The sequence below is a fragment of the Dermacentor albipictus genome, chromosome 1 (genome assembly GCF_038994185.2).
Source record: "Dermacentor albipictus isolate Rhodes 1998 colony chromosome 1, USDA_Dalb.pri_finalv2, whole genome shotgun sequence".
NCBI lineage: Eukaryota > Metazoa > Arthropoda > Arachnida > Ixodida > Ixodidae > Dermacentor > Dermacentor albipictus.
The window spans coordinates 22,090,001-22,105,820 of NC_091821.1; positions in this window are offsets into that span (position 1 = coordinate 22,090,001).

Genomic DNA, 15,820 nt, shown 5'->3' on the forward strand with positions numbered 1-15,820 from the left:
TCGAATATCAGTTATTTTCGCCTTGTGGATCAGTTTTGACAGTTCCGCGAATTGCGTAACGCTGTGCGGCCACCAGTCCCATACAACCACGTAGAGCGCAGGACTCTGCGATTCTAGACGTACTGCGCTCACAGAGAAAGGCTAGAAAAACACCCACATAAGAACGGCAGAGAAGTGGCTACGTGAGGCGGTTCGACCGATAACTGCAGAAGCGTTATTCAAAGCAAGTAATTATTCTCCACTTCCGGCGGCGTTTTCTCTACTTCCTTTTTAAATAAACAGATGTTGATCCATAAGTATTCTCATAAACAACGGTTAACATTTTTATTATTCGCTTTTGCTTGCAGTTTGGTTGTTACGTTGGCTCTCTCCCTTAGTAGATCGCTTAATTTCTCAACTCCTTGCGATTATTGTTTCCAGTTTCCAATTTTGCACGAAAAGTGCTATACAATTAAGGAAAAACAGACGAGGTAACGGGCGACAGTCATCTTGCTTATGGGTTTAAGGGTTATTGCAGGGTTTCATGATAGACGCTCTTTCACATCATTTTATTTCCCACCGTATCTCACGTGTATCTCCCATATATCACGTGTATATGGTTGCGGGCATCTGCCAGCGTCGCGGCGAGCCGTAACTCAAGGAAATAATGAGGCAAAGGGAAAAGTTAAACGCAATCGGCGTTTTCTCCGGCCGCAACTCGTTCCATGAGAGTACAAACCAGCTGAGTAACAGCCGCATCCCTCTCCTGGTCCCAGGATCATCCTAAACAAAGAAGGTTGAACTAACAAAAGCAACAGCTATGCGCGTGACGTTTGAATAGATGGTGACAACTGAACGCATCTCGAGTTAATCGCGCGGGTGCGGAATCTATGAGAAAACTGTCCTTCACATTACAAGAGATGCCTATAACTACCGCCATCTAAAAGGAGTGAAAAAGGCAGCATAAGGCTGACCGATGAACAGCTGCCAAGTCTCAACATTAATCTGGCGGCGCTTTAGGAATGTGTGAGGAGTGGTGGCGTGGGTGGGGAGGGGGGGGGGGGGTATGCCACTTGATTTCGGGGGGGGCCCGGGCCCCCCCGGGCCCCCCCCTGGGTACGTGCCTGAATGGCTTGCACGGTATATCAATGCAATACTTTAAGGTCACTGTGGATATTCCACCGTGCCCAGTAGAATGTTTGAATGGCATGTTGTTAACTACGGACACTATCTCCTCCACTGTAATGTCCACAAAACTAAATGACTTTGTCGTTCTTTGCGGGTAAGTAATAGCCGAAAGAAGAGGTACATATTTAGGTATTGTTTGACCAATCACACAGAAGTATGAGTTAAACGACGTTACTAAGGATTCCATAGATTTTTAAGCCTGGCATTGTATATTCTCTAACCGATGGCTTGACTACTTGGTTGATAATGCACCATGTAGCCTATGAATTACCAGAATTATGGACTATTAAATTTGTGCAATACTCTTTTTTAGGAATACGTATAGCGCTAGTTACTATATTTCGAGCCATACAAAATTTTGGTTCATAGTATTTGTTAGCCCTATGTGATTTTACCTTAGTGTGCCAAAAGTATTTACCTAATTAATTTTAGCAGTCCTTTATTTATTTATATATTTCAAGTACCTGCAGCGCCCGAAGGCATTATTGCAGGGCGGAATACACTGTAGATAAGCTCAACAAAATACAGAACTGATCAACCAAAAATAACACAGCAATAGAAAAGTTCACGCCGCTATAAATTCATCAGAAATGCTATGAACGATGCTTCAGTGCGACAATCAGCAATTTCCTGCGGTAGCTGATTCCACTGTGATATTGTGTGTGGAAAAAACGAATGCTTGAAGGCGTTTGTTCTACAAATAAGTTCTCTTATCTTTAAAGAGTGTTCACTTCTGTGAGATAAGAAATGAGGAGGTAAAAGGTAAGTTCTTTATCAATTTTAACCATACCGAAATAAATTTTAAAAAGCATTTCTTATCTCATGATTTGTCTGCGTGTGCTTAATAATTGCCATCCCAAGTTATCCTTAAATGCAGTAATACTAGAAGTAAAGTCAAGTAAAGTAAAGTAATATGCTCAAGCATATTAGCCAGAGTTTTGGTTTGCGGGTCCCAGACCATACAGGCATACTCTAATATGGGTCTTACGTTCGAAAAATGAAGTAGTTTTTTAATTTTGGGAGGAGCTAACCGGAAGTTGCGTTTAACAAAATTTAGCATTTTACAGGCTTTCGCTGTAACATATTCAACGTGCTTAGTCCAAGTTAAATTCATCAAAGGACAGATAGGAGTGCTATATATTTCTTCTAAGGTGTTTGACGATTGCTGTGCATCACACAATGCTTTGCTGAAACTGTCAAATTGCTGTAATACTGGATAGTAATACTGGGCAGTTAACTTGATGAGAAATATGACAATGGCCCTGAGAATGAGTGGATCGATGGAAAAAGACAGCGGTAGCAGAATGATCTGTTACAGCTGAATCATAAACATTACACCAGCTTGAATTCGTGTTAAAGTTGCACAAGATATGATCGATCAGTGTGGATGTCAATGAAGTTAGAGAGAGAGAGAGAAACAACTTTATTGAGCCGAGCTCGACATCTTCGTAGACGCCGTCGATGGAAGTGGTTCCCTCTTCACGGGACCCATATGCTTCCCTAGCCGCCTGGCCCCTGGAGATCAGGACGAGCTGGTCTTCCAGGGCGGTGCTGGTTAGCAAGGTCTCCCATCGCTCGGTAAGGGTGGATGAGGGATGGGGTAGGGTAGCGGGGCATTTAAGAGGTGGGGGGATCGCCTTGACGAAATCGCATACTCCAATGACGTGTTGGAGCGTGCCTAAATGAGCTTTGCAGAAGTTACAATCCTTCTCGTACCTTTCCGGGTACATCTTGTTTTGAAGGTAAGGGTGCGGGAAGGATCCTGCCTGTATTTGCCTGTAGATCGCTTGCTGTTCTCTGCTAAGCGATTTGTGAGGATCGGGGTAACGGCGCCTCTCTGTCTTATAATGGTTCGTAATGTCTCTGTAACTAAATATGGACTGTGGCTCACCTTCCTCAACCCGGTGTTCCATCTCTCGGGCGAACTGGTGGGCAAGTTCGTTGCCCTCCAGCCCAGAGTGAGCCGGTGTCCATATTAACTCAACTTTCCTTTCAGGTACGTCGCGTTTACTTTGGAGAATATCTAGTGCCGCAAGAGACACCCACCCCTTCCTGTAGTTATACGCCTTCTGCGAGTCGGTGACAATTCTTCCCACCTTGGGCTGCGCGAGTGCTAGCGCTACAGCGGCCTCTTCTGCCACCTCTGGAAAAGACGTTTTGATGGAGGCGCAGGTTACGAGCACATCCCGCGTCGTAACTGCCAGCGTTGCTTTCGATGAAAACTTGGGTAACGAAGCATCTGTGAAGAGAGTGACCCCCTCTTCCTCTTCTACTATTTGACCCAAAGTCTCCGTCAAGGCCGCTATACGAGCTGCTCTGCGACCGTCGTTACGACCCGACCTCATGTTTCTAGGCAGTGGCTTACTGTGGATTTTATGCACCCACAACCTGGGTAACGGCCCCGTTTCCTTCCGCTCTGCCTCTTGCCAGCCCAACTTGGCAAGAACGCGACGTCCCGCCGACGTCTGACTGAGCCGAACTCTTTGATTAGATAGGTGAGCTTCTATTAGCTCTTCGACGACGTTGTGCTTGGCCATGCCGAAAAGCTTGTCGGTCGAAGAATGCTTCGGAATGCCCAGCGCCATCTTGGTTGCCTTTCGTATAATGACGTTCAACTGGTCCCTGTCTTTTTTCAGTAACTTGAGGTACGGCGCCGCGTAAACGATGCGCGACGTCAAGAAGGCCTGGACGAGCGTCAGTACATCGTCCTCCTTCAATCCCCTTTGTCTATTTGTGACTCTTCTGATCATGTTCGAAATTTGTTCCGTTGAAACTTTGATTTTGTGGATCGACGCCCCCGCCTTGCCATTGTTCTGGAAGATGACACCCAGGATACGTGCTTGCGTGGTTGGTGTTATGGTCGTCCCGTCGATGGTGATGCGTACGTTCTCTTGGTCTCCTTTCTTTCTTCTTGGCTTGATGACGAGTAACTCGGACTTCTGTGGCGAGCAACTGAGGCCGCACGATTTAGCGAACTCGTGCACGGTATTTGCCACTCTCTGAAGGGTCTCCTCCATCCAACTCTCCGACCCTGCCCTCGACGTCCACACAGTGATATCGTCTGCATAGAGAGCGTGATCTATGCCCTCTATGTCTTGAAGCAAAGTCGGGAGAGGGAGGAGTGCCAGGTTGAAGAGAAGCGGCGAAAGAACCGATCCTTGCGGAGTGCCTCTGTCTCCCAGGGCTATCGGTTCCGACTTCTCCTCTCCAATTTTGATGGTTGCCGTTCTATTGGTTAAGAAATCCTGCACATATTTGAATGTTCGCTTTCCGCATCCCGTTTGGTGCAGGTTACGAAGAATACTTTCGTGTGTGACGTTATCGAAGGCCCCCTTGAGATCGAGTGCCAGGATAGCTCTTGGCGTAGGGGTCTTCGCTTGCTTGATAACCAGCTCGTGCATTTGCACCAAGACGTCTTGCGTGCTCAGGTGCCTCCGGAATCCGTACATGGTCGGTGGCATCTGATCAGTGACATCCAAATGTCTCTGTAGTCTCTTGAACACCATACGCTCGACCACCTTCCCTACACATGACGTGAGGGAGATGGGGCGTAGATTGTCGACGTGGGGTGGTTTCCCCGGCTTGGGAATGAAATGCACCTCCGCTTCTTTCCATTCTTTTGGTAACGAACCCTTCTCCCAGGACGCGTTGACGAGGTTTAGCAGTTCAGCTCGGCTTTTGTCGCCCATATTTTTTAGCATCTTGTATGTAACGCCGTCAATTCCCGGTGCACTGCCTTGATTACTTTCATCGATGGCCGCAACCAGCTCCAGTTCGGTGAAGGCTTCGTCCATCTCGACGTTGCTATCGCCTTCATACTCGTGAGTCGGGTTACCGCTCTTCTCGGTCTTGAGGTATTTACTTGTGAGTTCACGAATGAGCTTCTCCCCGTCCCCGTCGTAACTGTTGATCGTTCTTGTAAGGTCTCGGACGCATGCGCTCTTGCTTTTTAATGGATCTATGAGGTGTCGCAACAGCTTCCAAGTCTTCTTCGTAGACAGTGTGCCTTGCAGGTCATCACACATCTTCATCCAGTTTTCCCTGAATAGTTGTTCCGCATACTCGGTCACTTGCTTGTTGAGCGCGTGTATACGTCTGCGAAGCTTCTTGTTATGTCTTTGCCTCTTCCACCTTCGAGTAAGACCGTGCCTGGCCGCCCACATGTGACTAAGCCTGCTGTCTACGAAGGGAATTTGCGTGGTAGTAGTAATCTTCTGCGTAAATTTCTTTACAAATTCGCGTTGCTTTTTGGCCCATGCCTCATACGTCTTGGTGTCTTGGTTTTCGTCCTCGCCTTCACTGTCTGCGCTTCTACGTAACCGGTCCCAGTCTGTAATATTGGCTTGACCCAGTTTCGCCTTGATGTCAGTCGCCCCGAGGGTTACACAAATTATATCGTGATCCGAGCCAAGATTTTCCCCCGTGTTACGCCAAGTTACGTCGAGGTTCCCCCGAACTAGCGTCAGATCAGGTGTGGTGTCTCTGACCGTGCTAGTACCTGTCCTTGTTGGTACGCCCGGTTCGTTAACCACCTCCATGTCGTGGTCCTCTATAGCTTTAACCAATTGGTTTCCTCTTTTGGACGAATATTTATAACCCCACATCGTGTGGGCGGCGTTAAAATCTCCTAGCACTAAAATCGGTCTTGTTTTTGCTTCTTTAATGCAGTCCAATATGGTGCCTTCAAAGTCAATGACCCTGCTGGACGGTCGGCAATAAGCATTCAGGACGAAAAAGTTCTTGTCCCCCCCCACTCTTCTGCTGTGAATTTCGATGAGCGTATGCTCGCAGCCTCGCTGAGCGGTCACGTGTTGTGTGGCCGCCACGTTGCTGCGGACCAAGATCGCAGTACCCTTTTCGCTAGGGTCCGTATACGTAATGTATCCCGCGAGCTTGGCCCGGCCGTTGGTCTCTTGTAACGCTATGATATCCGGTTTTTGGTCCAATTTATCAACGAATAGTTGTAACTCCCCTATTTTGTTTCTAATACTCCTACAGTTCCATTGAAATAACGTCGCAGTCTCTTTCGGCTTTCCTTTAGTCTTCGTCATTTTCTACTTTTTGAGCGGTAGATTTGCGCACGGAACCAAATTTTCGCGGCCTGACCCGTAGATTAAGCCGTGGTGACTTCATCTTGGCAACGGTGAGATGCTTATTTTTCGCATCCATCGTCATGACTCTAACGGAGAGTTGGCTGCATTTGGCCTCCACATTATCCATTCTTACTGTTAGATTGTTCACTTGCGCAGACATTTGGGAAACTTGGCTGGAGATTTGCGTAAGCATGCTCATGACCGACTCCATTGTCGGAGCAACGGCGGCCTCAGCCTTCTCTTCCTCCGTGGCAACCACTGCCGTTTCTGTCTGTGGAGTTTGCGTCACTGACTGCGTCAACGCCGGTGATGTGATCTGCGCCGATGACGTGATCAGCTTCGTCACCGCTGGAGTAGCGCTGGTGGTGTCTCTCTTGGGTACTTTCCTTTTAACTGCAATGACGTCATTATCACTGTTCTTTGTTCTACTGAGCGTCTCGATACGCTCCATCATTGCTTTTATCTGATTGTTTTGGTTCTTGATTTGATTGTTCTGCCTCTCTATCATCTCCTTGAGTTCCAAACAGTGTCTACACTCGTTGTCTTTGGAAGGGCGGGAGGAGGGGAGGGGAGGGAAATTGCTATTGTCGAGAGCGACGGGAGACCCCGCTGCCCAGCCCACCTGTTTCTCGGCGCCGTTGCTCCGCCGGGTCTTCGACTTGGACCTCGAACGAGATTCTCGCCTGCGAGCCCCAGCTGCCGATGGTGACCTGGTATCGCTCGTGCTTCTCCCTCGCCTGGTCTGGGAGCGGCTGCGACGCCCGCTCGGTGGCTGCCACGCTGTCTGCTGCCACGCTGGCCCCCTCGGCTGCTGCCGCTGCTGCTGCACCTGTTCTCGTTGCTGACGTTCCCAACGCCGTTTACGAACGACGTATGGCGTCTTGAATCTCGCTGTACACTCCTTGTCCGCGGTGAGGTGGTTGCCCCCGCAGAGGCTGCACTTGGGGTTACTGCAAACGTGGCTTTCTTCAGGATTCTTCATGCCGCAACCACGGCATATCTTGTCTTCGGGGTTAGGACAAACGTCCATCCGGTGACCGAGGCGACCACAACGGTAGCACATATCGATCTGCTTGCGATACAACGAACACTCGACCAGCAGGTTGCCGTATCTGATGTAGTTCGGGACCTTGTCGCCGTCGAATGCGATGACCACCGTTGTCGTCTTACACGTGCTGGGATTTTAATGATGTTATGGGATCCATATAATCTAACTATATTAAAATATTCACCGTCATGTTCCCTTATAGCATCAATTAATGTCTCCACATATTATTATTTGTTTATTTAAATGGGTAAATAAACTAATAAATGTTCGAAATGTTGCATAAAAGTTCATTTGTTCTTGTAAGGAGCACGATACATTACCGCTGCAACAAAGCATTGTGAATTCACAACAAGCATATCAAATTCATTCGCATGTGAGTAAGAGTACTCCTTCATGACTGAGCACGATATAGAAGACCTCAGAAATAGTGCAACGCCACCATCCCTATTTACCGTTCTTCGAGGAGTGGAAAAGAATGAATATCCGGGTATATGGTGTAATTCGTCTGAACGTAGCCATGTTTCTGAGGTAGCAATAACATCAAACGGGAAAGTATGAAATGACAGAAGAGAGGAAAATTGTCAATATTCTTGAGCAAGCTGCGCACATTACGATGAATTAAAGTGTAACAGGAGGAACTGTTGACGAAATCATTAACAGACTGAACTATGGTAGCCATGTTAAGGTAAAAAAAGTTAACAAATATGTGATAGGTCATTTTGATTACGAATATTGACAACCCTTGCATTCTCAGCCTTTCGGGCAAAAATTTTTCGTTTGCAACCCAGACGAATTTCCAGTTGTTTGCCTTTTTCATGGCGATAGCTTTTCCTAATGATGTTTTCGTTTCAGGGCAGAGATGCTCGTTAATGTATACATTCACTGAGCCATCGTATCCAAAATCCTGAGAGCTTAGTTTTTTCTTCTTGAATCCTTTAATTATGCATTCTCGAATAGAACGAAACATGCACTTAACTACAACATTTGGGCGATCTTTCTCTTTACTAGGAACACGGTCAATCACATCAAAGTCTGTTTCACTAATGGAAATGTCATGCTTTTTACAAACAGGTATCAATACTCCGATGAGGTTTTCGTTTTGTTTTAAGGGAAGTCTCTTGATTTCCAAATTTTGCTATCGTGTATATTGCTTCAGCTCGATTATTTCACAGCGGGTGCTTTCAAGCTTACTTCGTAGTGCATTATTTTCTTTCTTTAGTAACACTTGTTCTTTCTTCATATCATCAATTCTTGGCTTGAAACTTTCAAAGTGAGAGTTCAGAAAATGAAGGGATTGCCTAATCTCTTGCATCTCATCTCTCAAAGTAGACCCATGTGAGTCAACCTTGCCTGATAGGTCAATAATCAACTTTGCCAATTCCTAAATCTTAGTTGGTGGCTTGTCAGTCATTATGGCTTGTCAACCATTATCAAAGGCTATTCGCAGTGGTCAAACAGTCAAATAATGCACTAAAAGAGCGGTCACGAAGCGATCCAGTCACTTCTGGTAGGTTATTGTGAAAAGAGGCAAGTCGGTTTACCTGCACGATTCAAAGAAAACGATTAACGCTTGCTGATGCTTTCAGTTGCCTGGACCACTCCGTACTGACGAAGTACTTATCTTCGTTGCATGTGCCTTTAAGAATGGTCCGTGTAGCCGCTGGAACAAAGCATATTCCGTATAGCCGCTGCACAAGCAAAAATTCAGACATGGTGCAAACATAGTGCACTACCAATGCCTTCAATGTGCCATAATGACAGTGAATTCTGTATAATTATATACAGTACCTCATATGCATACCCTCATTTTTTTTAACAAGAAGAAGACATGGAGGCCAACTGCATAAAGAAAAGGTATGAATCTAGAAGATTAAACTTACATCTCGTGAAATTATTCCACTAGAAGTTTGATTAGTTCAACAGAAAAACAGAATTATTTCAAGAATCGGCCCTATAATACTAAATGAAATATAATAAAAATCAGCCATAAACTTCATAGCCAATAAGCAGTATTTCTTACATTCATGCATCAGGCTTAATGAATCATGATGAAATTAGCACTAAAAGCAAGATCAGAAGCGTATTCACATATTTTCTCCCTTTTGATTAAGGGCCACAGTTTTAAATCACTTTGGCCTACAAATTACAATTAGGAATAAAAAGTGCAAGCTGAACACGTGCACTTCTACCACACTGAACATCTGTTGACAGGCAAACAGAGGCTATTCCAACGTAACTGTCTTGAGGTGAAGCTGATGCCAACGACATGACAAAGGAAAAGCAATATTTGGCAGACTGTAAGACATATCACGTCACAGTAACTGAGAGATAGAAGAGATGCTGCACTCTTGCAACAGAGGCCCAAATAGAAAGTTTTCTTAATATCTTCTTTGCATGCAAGGTGCAATTAAGCCTTGCATATTCCACCTTACATGACTTGCTACATCACCACTCTACCAAAACATTTATACAATTTCTTGTATTAATGCACTTTGTTTGAGTGACTAAGGTGCCAAAGTCTGAAAGCAATACAGGCAACAAGGGACACCAGAGTAGTAGAAGGCTTTACATTAATTCTGACCACCTTAGGCTGCTTGACATGCACCCAAAGCAACGTATAAGTATGCTTTTGCATAGCACTCTTATCGAAATGCAGCCATGATAGCCAGGAATTTAAGCAAGGACCTTGTGCTCAACGGCAGAGTGGCATAAAGCATTTTGACAAACATATTATTGAGAATCCTCTGTCACTGCCTCCATTAGCTCTAGTACGACAGGAACATTACATCAGTTCCCTCCTGAAAATTACCTTGAGAACTGAACATCGGCTCCACAGGCAAGTTTGCAAGAAAAATGTAAGACGAAATAAGAAGCTTCATCTGTGTGATCGAGTTCCAAACTACATTTGCTAAACAGGCGCTCCCCTACCAGCATGGCGCAGCTGAGGCACGGGTGTCAATGAATCTGCATGAAGATTGAAAAAGACAATGTGAAACTTCTGATGTGTAAAAATGCCCCAAAGTACATTTGCTAAACAGGCTCTCCTACCAATATGGCGCAGTTGCGACACAGGTGCTGGCAGTAAGTCTGTCTGCGAGGAGGATGAAGAGAAAATGTAAAACTTCTGTGTGAATTAGTCCTAAGCCACATTTGCTAAACAGGCTCTCCAACCATAGTGGCGCAGCTGCGGCACAGGTGATGGTGAGTCTACAAGAAGCATGAAAAACACAATATAAAAGTTCTGATGTGTGAAAAAGAAAGCCGAGAACTACATTTGCTAAACAAGTTCTCCTACCAGAATGCCACAGCTGAGGCACAGGTGCTGATGAGTCTACGAGAAGCATGAAAAACACACAACATAAAACTTCTGATGCGTGAAAAAGTCCAAAGTTGCATTGCCAAACAGGCTCTCTTACCAGTGTTGTTAAAAGAATTTCACCAAGTATTTACATCAGCAGAACACAACGGACACCGTTCACTCTGAAGACACACTTCCTAATAAGGCCCGCTGTAGTTGTCACTCTCTTCACAATTCATAACATTATTAAGAAGCGTCATACATCTGCCAAAACAATAAATGCAGCCTACCAGTGATAAAGCGTATGAAACAAATACGCTGGAATAAATGGGGAGCTTGTGTACAGCCACTATGGAAGGGCAACTTTCACCTTCTGAAAGCACTAATACCTTTTGACCTATTTCACAATTTCAGCTACTGTCAAAACAATTCTAAATGTGCATGCGCACTCACCTCTTGACCCTTTTCTGTTGATGGATTGCTGAAATAGTAAGAGAAAAATATAAATTTATGTCCCCTTAGTGCATAAAAGAAACTGCTACCTTTGCAATTTAGGTACCTCGGTAGATCAACTTCTTCAAAACCACTTTCAGACTCATTAGATAAGCTTGACCGCAGCACAATCCGTCGGCATTTTCCTCTTCCTTTCTGTGCTAGCCAGATCAAAAATCAAAAATAAAAAAAGGAAAGAAAGAAACAAGAAGAAAAAAGAAAAGAAAGCAAGTTTGGGAACACGTACCTTGACCTGTAGAAGTTTCACCGTCATCGGTGAGCTCATGTCTTGGTAGTTTCCGTCGAGCCTCTTCATATGATGCTGGAGGAAACATCCACTATATGCAGTTAGCGTCAGAAGTCAAAGCTACCTAAATTATCACGTCTTACACTAGTTAATAAATGCTGAAGTACGAATTAGTGTATTAAATATCTTAAAATTTCCCAACGACTACTTTGATGTAAAACAGACGTCAGACAATAAAGAGCTTAACTGCTTTTCATGCATTTCATGATATGGTTTCCAGTAAAAAAAATTGCTCAAACCAGTTGGAAATTTTCAGTTGGAACGAATTGGATATTTCCAATTGTGTTTTGGGATAGCCATTGGAAAAATCCAACAGGTCCAATTGGACCACTTGGTTTTTTTTTTCAAAACAATTGGACCCAGTTGGTCTCTGAATTTGACTTGGAACCAACATGAAAACCAAAGGAAAGGGAAAAAATCCTAAATGGGCTCTAACCTTGATGTGACACAGATATATATGAAACTCCTTTCGAGAAGCACACTCATACATTAACACACTACGGCAATTCTCTTCATTGACATAACCAACACTCACCACTTCACTATGAGAGATGCATGTCAGGTGCTATATATGTGAGCAAAATTTTGTTGACCAAGTGGTGCCAATGGTTCATGCGACATTGGCAAAATTTCAAGATAAATATTTAACTTGAAAGAAAGCTAAATGCTTTTCTCCATTGATCACACTAAAATACAAAGATATTTTACTTTAAAATTAACATTATAAGTGTGCTATTATTATTATCAGCTATTCTGTTTCGTGAGATTACTAATCGACCTCCAATTGGGTCCATTTGGGACGAATTGGCATACCAAGCTCCAGTGATGTCCAACTGGAACCAACTGGATTTCTCATGACGCTCAATTGGAACTTGTGCTTCCGATGGCGTCCAATTGGAACCAATTGGGTCCCACTGAAAGATACCACTGAACTCAATAGCTTTTTTTACTGGGTTCGTTGTTTAGCAGTGTTAAAATATGGGCGATTTGGTACGGGTTCATTTTTTGCGTAGTGGCATCACAGAAAAAAAAAAAAACGCGAGATGGAAGAAAGGCATGGTGTACAGATGCACTTGTGTTCACGATACCTTCCATCTTGTGTTTAATTTTCTGTGCACCAATGCCTAAATTTTGGTGAGGTGTATTTCAAAAATGATTTTTAATATGCACCATCAGATTGCAATTCTGTGTTATACAAATTACAACAATCTTTTGGTTAATATTTAAGCTTCACTGTTGCTTGCACCTTAAGTCATATGCAGGAAAAAAATTTGCAAGGATCAATCATGCACAGCTTATATGTCATACATGTTTTCCTCAGAAATTTAACATCATATATCTTGTAGAATTTATGTCAAGGTCTGTTCGTGTCTTCAGAAGTCTGGCAATGGCTCCAGAATTTTTTGTAGCCGGCCACAGGCATTCCGTTTCAGCTTCCAGAAGCCAGTTTGATGCCACCACAGCGACAGTTTGGCTCTAGAAATCTCACAACGGCATATATCTCCTGGTGTATGAGCACGTGAAAACAAACTGTTATCAGATTTGTTGCCAGATCAATATTTATTTAAACTTTCTACAGACTTCGTGACTGACTCACTTAACCCAATTACTACAAACAACATCAAGTAGCATTGTAAGATTTTGAATACATTGTCATGTAAAAAAATCTCAGGGCTGACAGAAACATCACCCTGAGAAGGTGATACTCATCTGAGAAGGTTGATTTGCATGATCTCAAGATTGATTCCAAACAAATTTAATTGTGCTACCAAGAATTACTGCTAAAAACTGGAAATATTGATTCATGGTCTTTTTGTGAAGCTGCAACATGATGAACCAACACACGAGGGTCGTTTGGTGTCATATTCTACCACTGCATGAAAGCGTTCCCGTAACATGAAAGCCATTCTCGGACTCGACCTCACTCAAGCCTTTGATAACATTTCCCATGCAGCTATCCTTGATCAGGTCTCCAACCTCCAGCTGGGAGAGCGAGCCTACCATTACATCCGTGACTTTCTCTCCAATCGCACGGCTACCCTCTCGGCCGGGGATTTACGATCAGAGCAGCTTCCCCTTGGCAGCAAAGGCACCCCACAAGGTTCAGTTATCTCTCCCATGCTCTTTAACTTAGTCATGATTGGCCTTGCCAAGCAGCTACAGCAAGTCGACAATATCAACCATACCATCTACGCCGACGACATCACCATCTGGTCGTACCGAGGCAGTGATGGTCAAGTGGAATCAGCCCTCCAAACGGCGATTGACACGGTTGAAGCCTATCTCCAAGGGACTGGACTGCGCTGTTCGCCGGCTAAATCGGAGCTTCTGCTATACAAGCCCATTCAGCGGGGTCGCCCTCCCAAACACCAATCTGATCACCGACCCTGTGACGCCATCACCCTACGCCTTCAAGATGGCAGTCCTATCCCAAACGTCCCTAGTATCCGGGTTCTCGGTCTCACCATCTCTACCAACGGCTCCAACGCCTTGGCTCTCAACAAGATCTGTGCCCAATCTCAAAACACCCTACGACTTCTTAAACGTATATCTAACCGTCGAGGAGGACTCAAAGAAGAAAGCCTTCTCCGACTCGTCCAATCCTTTGTCATATGCCACATTACCTACGTTGCTGCGTACCTCAACTGGTACCGGGCTGAGCAGAACAAGCTCGACACCCTCATACGAGGGGTCTACAAGCAAGCACTTGGTCTCCCACATTGCACCAGCACTGAACTCTTCAACCAACTGGGAGTTCACAACAACCTTTCCGAACTCATTGAAGCCCAACAACGCTCTCAGCTTGAACGGCTCACCCATACTGAAACGGGGCGCTTTATTCTGTCCACGCTTGGCTTCACCTACCATCAGCAACAGGGCCCCAAACAACCGATCCCGACCGACATCCGTAGCTGGATCTACATAGACCCTATCCCTAGAAATATGCACCCTGAATATAACAGGGCCCGGCGCCAAGCTCGGGCCGGAGCTATCATAAAAGCCCTTGCCAACGTACCTGGCGTCACATTTGTTGATGCAGCCCGATACTCCCATGGCACACGATTTGTGGCCGTTGCCACACGCGATGGAGCCCTACACCATGCCTGCAGCGTCACTACCCCCACTGCAGAGACGGCTGAAGAAGTGGCCATCGCCCTGGCCACTTTAGATCCCACCTGTCACACCATAGTGTGTGACTCTCGCTCAGCCGTTACTAACTTCAGCAAAGGGCGTATTTCTCCCCAAGCTCTTCGCATCCTCTGCCAGGCACCACACTCTAAAGACAGCATAATCTCCCTAACATGGATCCCGGCCCATGCGGGCCCTGTCCACCCACACCTCCCCAATCTCAACGAGGTCACCCACTCCATTGCGCGAGGCCTAGTCAACCGCGCCGGAGTCACTGGAGATGAGTTGGACACCAGGGACAGTCTGACAACTTATGACGATCTCGTTAAGGCCTTTTACCTGCGTCGCCGAATCTTCCCCCCGCCTCACCCAAAGTTCAGCAGGGCGCAGGCTACCACCCTGCGTCTACTACAAACAAACACGTACCCTTCACCCGCCCGCCTCCACCTTATATTTCCGGACGTCTACGCTACCCCCAACTGCCGGTGCTGTGGAATTCACCCGGCTACGCTTCCGCATATGCTATGGGAGTGCCCAGCACAGTACGCACAGACTAACACCACGACTCTCTCGTCGAGGTTGCATGAGGCTCTGCGGAGCTCCGCCCTCGACGACCAAACCTGGGCGACCCAGCACGCCCGCGAGGCGGCGGCGAGGCAAGCCCTCGACGTCCCTTCGTGGGAGGCGTAGGCCCGGCCATCATAAAGTGCTGGTTCCACAATAAAAGTTTATTCCTCCTCCTTCTGTCTATGCAACATGTGCATTACATTGAACATATATTTAAAACTTTTCTGAGTACATAAAAATGATCAACCAGATTATGCACTGACAGAATAATGCAATTACAAACATATACAGATTAGACAAAATACATGCAACTTACACGCTCACTGAGTGCGATACATATTGAGCTAGCGTAACAGAAATGCATTACATAAACAATAGGCAGTACACTAATATATAACAGGCTTGCAGGAAAGCTAACAATTTCATCTAAGATACATGACCTAAAGGGAGTGGCCATCCTTACTTTGGTTAAAAATGGCTGAAGACAGGAGGGAGGTGCACTCAGACAAAAATCCACCTGTGGCCCAGCCTGACGTTGGTTGCTCCAGGTCATAAAAACAAATACCAGGCAAAGTCTATTTCTGGAGATTTCAAAACAAATGTTTCAAACTCTCTAAGATATATATATATATATATATATATTATAAAATGCTGATGAGACACTAGAAATGCACATTTATGAGCGGTGCTTTCAGCAAAGTAGGCAGTGCATTGCGGAA